General features: G+C 35.2%; 1 long non-coding RNA gene across 1 annotated transcript; it reads right to left on the bottom strand.

Annotated features, from left to right (window-relative positions):
* Positions 1-114: 114 nt before the first annotated feature.
* LOC122142881 lies at positions 115-9,705 on the bottom strand. The gene is made up of 3 exons (XR_006158830.1): positions 9,685-9,705; positions 380-479; positions 115-284 (listed from the first exon to the last, which is right to left on the bottom strand). It is a non-coding gene; the product is annotated as an uncharacterized LOC122142881 (long non-coding RNA).
* Positions 9,706-10,141: the final 436 nt, after the last annotated feature.

The raw sequence follows: 10,141 nt of genomic DNA, 5'->3' as shown, positions 1-10,141 counted from the left end.
CTGTGAAAATGACAACTATAAACGTAGTGTGCTGTATTTTAGAAAACTGGCTGTTTAACTGCCTTTCTGTGCAGGTTTAAAAAAAAATATGTTCTATGCAAAAAAAAAGTGCATGTTTACCGGAATGCATTACACTCTTATTCTTGAATGTGTTGTTTACAGGTTGACCCTTATAAGTGCCATTGAACAGGTAGAACATTTCTTCGTTGTGAAATGTATCGTTGATGACGCATTCTCCAGTCTTCATCTCGTTGCACTTTTTTACCATTTTTTTCTGAGATAACCTGAAAAACATACGTTTACAACCAATGCATGGATGAATGGAATATAAACAACAAATGAAAGTGAAATATACAAAACAATGGTAAGAAAAACATACCAGTAATAAAAACCAAGGTCTGGGACATCAACATCAGAATCCCAAGTGCACTTCAGCCTGTCGCGGGAATACTCGAAGCTCATGTTTTTCACCAGCCTCACTGGAATAAATGTGGTGATTTCAAATCAGTCCTCAAGACTGGAAATTTATAAATATGAAATTAAGCTGTGGATTATGTAAGAGGTGACATCACCAAGTCGCATGCACATGAATACATTAACACATGAACACCTTTATGTACACACATTGTATGACATTGATTCTGTGATTCAGTTAAAGTGAGGCAAAAAGGGCAAAGCAGGAAAGATGCTATTATTCCTAAAAACCAGAAAAACGAACAATAAATATAAAAACAAGCTGCTAATCAGCTGCTATTCTGCATATGGCTGGTCAACAATGTTTTTTTTGTTTTTTTTTAACAGAGCCCGATGGTCAAAACACATGATATCACAAAGATGGTTACAACACCCTTGAAAAAGGCTGTTATTTCAGGATGGATTATTGAAAAACTATATTGTAAATTCCTCAATATAAAACCTACAGCTCTTAAAAAAAGAATTCTGTTATAATATAAACTCTTGCAGCTTTTTTTTCTAGGTAAAAATGAAGTAAAATAGACTCTTTTGATCAGTACCCATTCATACCATAACATGTACTAAAATAAAAAATACCTCAATGACTTTACCACTGAATAAACTAATAAACATACTTCATGATCATCATAACTGAGACCACTGCCACTGGATCAATAGTATGAATCATTAAAAAGGGACAAAGAACCAAAAAGCATTTTTACATCAGATAGCTGGCTATCATGCAGAGTAAATTGAGGTGGAGGGATGCTAATTTCCAAAGGTGGACTTGTTTTTTGTTTCCATTATTATTCTTCAGGGTTCACTTTAACACCGGGATGCACAGTCCGCTCACATTGGGGGATATTCCAGCTTCTTGCAGGTCGTGGTTTTGACTCCTCGTGGTATAGGATATTGTTATGGCTTTTTCAGAACAGTCCTGTTGGTGACAGCGGATTTTCATGTTAATTATCACTATAAAATACAGTCTGTTTGTACCTGTGTTCATTTTGTGTTACTGTGTGTGTGTGTGTGTGTGTGTGTGTGTATTAATTGTTTCCTCAATGGGGGGACAAAAAAATTAAAAAAATTTCCTACAATGTCAAAATTTACTGGTATTACTCTCTGTGGGGCCATTTGGTCCGCATAACATCATCTATATACAGGTTTAATCTATATACACACAGTACAAGTTTCAAATGAGTTTCGAACTTTAATATTGTAACGCCTATATTTTGTTCCGTCAGACATTTAAAATTTTGAACACAAACACAATCACAAAAATCCAAAAGAATAGAGTTCCAGAACTTGCTTTGTTTCCTCTTCCCCTCCTCACTCCTTGGACAACCTTTGGTATTGTGCATACGTAAGCATGAGTGGTCTCAAGATCCTTATAAGCTAGTTAATCTAATGGTATGGATTTAAATCAATGTCATATTAAATAATCCGGTTTTAATTAAATACAGCTTGTGTCAAACTTTATGATGTCAGTAATAACCGTCATTGCTGCTTGCTGGACCCGACTGGTTCTCCTAGACGGAAGTGACTTTTCAGAAGCACATAAGTCAACTCTGAAATTCCCTAAAATGCCACAGGTACCAATATCAACCAAAGATCATCCAAATCGGATAATCTGTGCGTGAGTACATGTGTAACATGTATTTGAACACATTAAGTTTCATATGTGTGTCAGTGAGAACTGTGTAAAGGGAAAAGGGCAAAGAGAGATAAATACACACATAAACCCAGTGGAGACTTTGACTTAAGTGTGGGGGGAAGAGCTGTGGCACAAGAACCAGAAAAAACGTAAACGCACATCTGACCTACTTTTATTTTAACTGACTTCAGATGGACAAAAAACACACTATAAACTTCCCAGTGTTTGTTCAGGGCTTCTCAGACCTGGTAAATTTGCGTGGTTATGGAGGAAAACTGCTGCTTGTACTACACACAAAGTATGCTAGGGTCAATTATACTATATAATCTGTCCTGGTTTTTTGACTCCATATGTTCATAAAACTGAGTGAAATGTGGGACAACAGAACCATTTTCTTTTGTCAAGTGACAGCATACACATCAAGTAAAAATATTTTAAAACAGCATTTGTTTTAAGCATGCTGGTTTTTATTGCAGAACATTAACTGAGAGTTCATATATGATTAATTGAATTCACTCCATTTTAAGGTAAGAGGTTGTAATCAGTTGATTTGATCTACATTTAAATAAATTTAGTTTGACTAAAGAACTAAAACCCAAAAAAAAATCGTGATTAAACGCCAAGCTTAAACTCAGGTACATCAGTGGGCTTCTTAGCTGGAATTGCTCTCCCCAGGACAGCTGCTTCTACTGGATTAAAAATTGGGACTTTAACTTTCAAATTAATTTCTGATTTAACTATTTAATATCAGACCTGCTGTACAGCATATCCTCCAGACGACCATACATATTAATCATCGAGTGACTGTTTTTTGGACAATCCAGTTGCACAATAGACTGTTGTATATTAAACCCACAAAATGTTGTGGCGAGGATCAGACTTTGACTGAGAAGACCAAGGTTTATGTTCTGCCAATAGTGCGGGGAACTGCTAAACTCACTCAAACTTAGCCTTTAAATAAACTGATACCAAAAGGTTCACATACTTATTATTAAATAATATTTAAAAAATAATAACGATTCAATTACATCTCAAAGCGCTTGATAGGATCTGATCACAGCATCTATATATATATATATATGTATGTATGTATGTATGCATGTAGAAATATAACACATTTTTAAGAGTTGACAGACTTTCTAGTATCCCAGCGGAAATACTTCTTTAAAGTGTAGCTGATTGAGAGGTGACACACCTGAGAAGGGATAGCGTTCACCGTGTAGTTCACGCTGCAATCTGGCTCCAGATCCTTCGGCTTCTTTTCCCATGTCAAACGAAGTGTGAAAGGTGTTTCCCATTTGAAGGTCAGGTTCCTGGGTAGCTCTGGAGCTCTGTGGGGTTCAAGAGGAGTGGAACAAGGTTATGAAGACCGAAGGAGAATGGAGAGAAACTTAAAACAACAACAACGTTCAACAAATTTAGTAGCGGTAGTAAAATTCTGTTGTTTGCAGCAGTAACTAATAAACTACTGCGGGGAGCAAGATGAGACATGAATTAGGTTTAGTCATAACACACTGGCGGGTGTTCTTCAGAAGAAGGTCACTGACGTCACAGGTTTCGGGAAAATAATACAGGATATCCGCAAGCGCTTTTGATTGTAATTGTTTGGTAATCCTGCACCCCAGGCTCTTTTACTTGGCATATGTTCTATAATACTGTATTTTGAAGCATGTTTAATAAAATTAAAGGAAAAAAAAAAATTATATATCATATATATATATATAGATAGATATATTAGATATATATATATATAGAGAAATATATATGTCTATGATATATGTAGATTATATATATGTATCTATATATATATATATCTATATAGGTTATATATAATATATCTCTATATATATATAGAATATATTTATAATATATATAATTTTTTTTCCTTTACATGTATTAACCTGCATTCCAAAAAAATACAAGTTATAGAACTATGCCAAAGTAAAAGGCTGGGGCTTCAAGGGATTATATATATATACATATATATATATATTATATGTTAATATTATGTATATGTGTGGTATAGTATATATATATATTATATATATATATATATATATATATATATTATATATATATAATATATATATATAATATATGTCTATATATATATATATATATATAATGTATATATGATATATGTATATTATTATATATCCCGCAGCGCTGTAATAGGAAACTTAAGGGGAGCGCAAAAACTGCAGTGTAAACCTGACTCGCATTCAATCCGAAGAAGAAGAACATGCGTGAACAGAGAGCAGCATAGCATATGAAGTGAGATAGCACACGCGAAACATCCGTTCAAGGTTTTATCGGTGTTCTGTCTGAAATCAAATGTTACGTCCCGTAATCCGTTGCTGATGTAAGCTAATCAAAAACGCGAATAATTTTTACATTTTCCAGTTTACATTTTTATGTGGTCTACTAGTGCTCGTCATAAGAACTTTCAAGTACATAAAATATCGCCCTCCGTCAGCCTCGTAGATCAAAGCAGAGAGTGAATGCTGAGCTTGTTGGCACACAGGTGACACTGTCAGGCTGCATGGCTGCAGTGGGGTGGAGTGTGGGACTCCACCTCTCTCTCTCTCATCTCTCATCTCTTCTCTCTCTATTTCACTCTCCTCTCTCTCTCTCTCTCTCTATCTATCTCTCTCTCTCTCTCTCTCTCTCTCTCTCACTCTCTCTCTTCTCTCTCTCTTCTCACTATCTCCATTTATGGAATTGAGTCAGTAGCGTCCCGTCGAATTAGTGGGAAATTGACCCACCACACATCTAATATATCAGATATATATCATATATATATATATATATATAAATCCTATATAATAATTGCTCTAAAACCATGGAATGCCAGGTTGTAAAATACCAAAATACAGGTAGAACACCTGTAATTTTTGTTGTAAATAAATAAATACGGTAATTCCTAAAGATAGTATAACGATTAGACTAATATCGGCCTAATAATTTATACTACATACATAAATAATAAACTACGTATGTACACATAGACAAACCTCGACAAACATATGTAGTAGGATATGATAAATAACATTTCAAGGGAATGAAATATCCACTTTTGCACATGTAGAAAGACAATAACGGGAATAAAGAAGGTATTCATATTTCTTAACCTGTAGCTGCACCGGCCACGGTGGGCCCCCACTTGCCATACATGTTTCAAACAGTAATATCCTCGGTCTGAACCTAAGTATCCTGACAAAATCTCTCCTTGGAAAAGCTAAAGACTCGTAGTTGGATATTTGGTGAAGATTTTGAAATATTTAGCAGAGACACTGTCAATTATTTATATGAAGAAGACGTACTCATCAGAGTCGGCGGAGTGCGTTCGACCTTTTCTTTAAATAGGGATGAATAGATGAAATCATGAAAAATCAGTAAAAAAAAATGTATTTATTTTAGGAGAGATAGCGGTCAACAAGATAACCATCCATTGGATTTTTTTTGAGAAAAAAAGGTCTAAAAGTGTTTTGAAACATCTCCGCATTCAACAGCCGTTTTGAGCCAACAAGGCTCACTATGAGTGGTGTTTATGTGCTGGAATAACTTTAGTACTGTTAGATTCAGGAAATGAAATATTTAAAGAGCTGCTATAAAACAAAGTATTAGTAGTTATATGGACCTAACACCGTTATTACGTAAACCATAATACAATTCTAAAAGATATTGCCTCTTTTTAAATCATAGTCTTTCTTAGACAAAAAACCCTCCCTTTTTGCTCCGTCGAATAATTAAATGATCACCTCTAAACCAGCGCCTAGTTATTGCAAACAATTTAAATTACAGGAAAATACTTTGCTACTTACTATTCACATGAAACATAAAGTTATTGAAACCTACGACCAAATTTTATATCACACCAAACATATTTGATATACAATTTATTTAAAACTATATTGAAAATATTTTTATTTTTGAATGTCTGAATATTTGCCATGTGTCTTTCTATATCCATTCTTTGGGTCTATATCCATTTGTTTAGCCACCAGACAAAGTTGTGAACCACAGGCGTACTATACAGTTAAGTCAAAAACATTTCCTTTCTGCAATAAGTAAACCACATTTTTATACACGTAACATTTCACAGTGTATAGAAAACATAATTTCTTTAAAAGTCTTTTTTTACAAAACCATTTGGTAGCAGTTACAGTTCAGTTTGTAAGCTTTGTGAAAAAAACACACGAGCATAAGTGTGGCTGTATAAACAAGCATGGAAAGTCAGTACGGCTGTGCACGAAAACCTTCAAAAGTCACAATTTACATATCCATGAATCTTTTTGGAGTGTTCCTCTACTAAGCTGCTGATGCTGTATGATGTTGCGCCTCTGTACCCTGAGTGGGGTACAGTGTGAGCTTACTACCAGTAACTCAGAACCAACCAAACTGCCCCAGGGAAAGTCTTTCTTATCTCCAATTCCATTCAAATTACAACCACGCAATGTCGTGCTGAGGAAAGCAGTACTGGCAAATTGCAATAAGTGAGGTTGAAGTCCATTGAAAAAAAGGTATATGGAGCGGAGTTATTCATTTATGCAATTAATAAATGGAATTATACAACAGATGACAACAGCCAGCATAGACCCTTTTCACCAAAGTGTAAGGTTTAGTGCACCCAGGAGTCCATCCTGATTTACCGGATATATTTTCGTCATTCAGAAAATTTTCACAGCTGCTTTAGTTCTCTTGTCTTGGTTGGATAAGTGGGTCTCAGGGATCGAGACGTATCTTGTTTTCTACGATTTCTTCAATAGGGATATACAGTCTGCCAATTGCAGTACTCTGTGGGAACAGATTGAAATCAAGAAATATTAATGAAATTTGGTGTACAAGCGAAGTGTGACTTCTAAACGTTTTTTATGATTGTGAAAATAGAATAATGACTTGTGGATGCACACAATTTACCGTAGGTCCTCTGCCGGTTCTGATGTTGTTGATGAAACATGTCTTAAAGATAAGCGTGGATCTGGGCTTTTGGGAAATGATGCTTTATGTCTGAAGGAAGACATGTGAATTTCAGGGCTCGGTAAATCAATTGATATCCAGTTTTTAAAAAGATTGGCCCATTTTTAACTCTAAACACAGACGTACAAATAATGAATTAAGGAATCTTAAACTCTACAATAACATATGTATATGCAATAATATTGTTTAATTTGTTCTTTCAATATAGACAGAAAACTGAAATCTAAATCATTCATCCCCCTTCTGAGCAGCACGAGAGAAAACTATCAGGAAACAGTAAAAGGCAGGAGATGGGATACTAATGCAAGCCAGCATGCACGGCAACTTTGACCTCTGTTCTCACCTAACTACTAAACAGCAACAAAGAAAAGCCATTCAAGTCAACTATCAAAGTCCAAGAGGAAAAGCACATTGTCATTTGAATGATATGAAAGTAACTCGTACATAAACTATCAGTCAAAAGTTTAGGCTCAGCTGGAAAACTAACATTTTTTTTATTTTACTGTTTTAAAACCCTTGTTGCAGGCTTTCTTGTTGCTTTTGCATAAAATATGAAGTACCGTCCTAATACCTTGACAAATCTCAAACAAAGTGATTATCATAGTTGAATATGATGTTATTTACTAGGCGCAGACGTACCATATTCACACCTAGTTCCCTCAGTTCACTCTTCCCGTCTCCCACAATCACTTGAGACGATGATCTGCACTCTGGCTCTGTACTTGCAGCTTGAGTCATAGTCCAATTTATAATCGCTATCTAGGACCCTTTTTACTTGTTTAATCTATAAACACATCAACATAATAATAGGGTTAGGACGCTGTGGTGGGAGTCTTGTTAATGCATGGACATTATGGCGCTACAACTACATGAGGCAATAATAGCTCCACCAAGCAATGCTTAAAAATGTGGGTTGGTACATTACTCGCATTGTTTACATTTCTTTGTTTTCATTGATTCTATACTCTTAAGCAGTAAAAGATTGCAGTTTTATAGGTATTTAAATCTTTTAGTGAGAAATGAATGATACTTAATAGGAATAAAGACCATATACTATGAAATTATAAAAATAGATGAACATAATGTAAACCTCATCGAAACTTGGTGCTCTATATGTAGTTTTTTTTCGTTAGCAGTGAGCTCCAAACTCTGAATCTGTAAAAATTTGTACAAGAAATGAGGCGACTGCCCAATTATCTGGATTTTAAGTTGATGGTTTTTTTAGTGTCACTGCAAAGGAAGCACAAAAAGACAAAGAAGACTATTAATTAGTGATGAAAAAAACCAAACAGAATGGACAACGGACATTAGAAAAAATTTGAAAAATGTAGCGTCATATTCTCTATACAGGCTATTGCTGTATGCAGTTAACTGGTTTGCATATGTTGTCCTAAACATGATCTACTAATCAATATTTCTCAAATAATTTGTTGTTGTGAAAATGACAAACTCTAAATGTATGTGCTGGATTTTAGAAAACGGCTGTTTAAACTGCCTTTCTGTGCAAGTTTAAAAAAAAAAATATGTTCTATGCAAAAAAAAAGTGCATGTTTACCCAAATTATGTTGAACTGGTTATGCCTGAATGTGTTGTTTACAGGTTGACCCTTATAAGTGCCAATTTGAACATGTAGAAACATGTCTGTCACGTCCTTGATAAATGTATCGGGGATGACGGCATTCTCGCCAATCTTCCTCTCGTTGCACTTTTTTTAACCATTTCCTTTCTGAGGTAACCTGAAAAAACCCTACGTTTACAACCCAAGGGCATGGATGAATGGAATATAAACAACAAATGGAAGTGGAAAAACAAAAACAATGGTAAAAGAAAAACATGTTACAATACCATTAAATAAAAACCATGGTCGGGGAACATCAACATCAGAATCCCAAGTGCACTTCAGGCCTGGCGTGGGAAATACGCGAAAGAAGCTCATGTCTTTTACACAGCTCACTGGACTAAATGTGAAGGGAGATTTCAAATCAGTCCGTCAAGACTGGAAGGATTTATAAATCTGCAATTAAGCTGTGGATTATGTAAGAGGGTTTAATCTTAATGCTTAATTTACTTGACTATTGAAAATCAATGGTTTATTTTTGTAAGTCAAAAAAGCCTTGATGCTTGATGCTGCTATCTGCCAGTAATATTGTTTTCGAACAAGGTGTTTTTTATTTTTTATAACCAGAGCCCGATGTGCCGAAAATACACATGATATCACAAAATTAAATTTAACAAGATGGTTAATAACACCCTTTGAAAAAAAGGCTGTTATTTCAGGATGGCAGAGTTGCAAATATATTGTACTCAATAGCAAACCTGCAGCGGCTTAAAAAAGACTTGTTATAAATATAAACCGGTTCAGCTTTTTTCTTAGGTAATAATGAAGTAAAGGATTATTTGATCGGTATCCATTCATACCATAAACATGTAATAAAATAACAATACCTCAATGACGTACGACTGAAAAATAACTAAATCAACATATCTCAGGATCATAACTGAGGACCACTGCCACTGGATCAGTATGGAATGATTAAAAAAGAGACAAGAACCAAAAAGCATTTTACATCAGATTAGCTGGTATCATGCCAGAGTACCTGGAGGTGGAGGGATGATAACTTTCCAAAGGTGGACTTGTTTTTGTTTCCACAGTTTTCAGCAGGCGTTCACTGTAAACACTGATGGCACCCCAGGTGTTTTACTCGATTGAGATGTTCAGTTATGCCGGTCGTGTTTTGGACTCTCCTGGTTGCTTGAACAGTGTTTTTGGCCTTTTGTCAGACAGAACAGTCCCCTGTTGGCGACAGCGGATTATTGTCATTGTTAATTATTCCCTATAAAATACAGTCTTGTTTGTACCTGTGGTAAGTTTTGTGTTACTGTGTGTGCTTGTGTGTATTTTCTATTGTTTCCTATGGGGGACCAAAACAAAAAAAACAAAATTCCCCCACAAGGTCAAGAATTGTACTGGGATTCTACTAATGCCTTGTGAGGGCCATTTGGTCCTAATATACATCCGCTATTATCGTTAGGTTAGATCTCGTATCCACACAC

This window comes from Cyprinus carpio, unplaced genomic scaffold, assembly GCF_018340385.1.
Source record: "Cyprinus carpio isolate SPL01 unplaced genomic scaffold, ASM1834038v1 S000000351, whole genome shotgun sequence".
In the NCBI taxonomy this organism is placed as follows: Eukaryota; Metazoa; Chordata; class Actinopteri; order Cypriniformes; family Cyprinidae; genus Cyprinus; species Cyprinus carpio.
The sequence above is the reverse complement of the archived record's forward strand: the minus strand, read 5'-3'. Positions and strand labels throughout refer to the sequence as shown.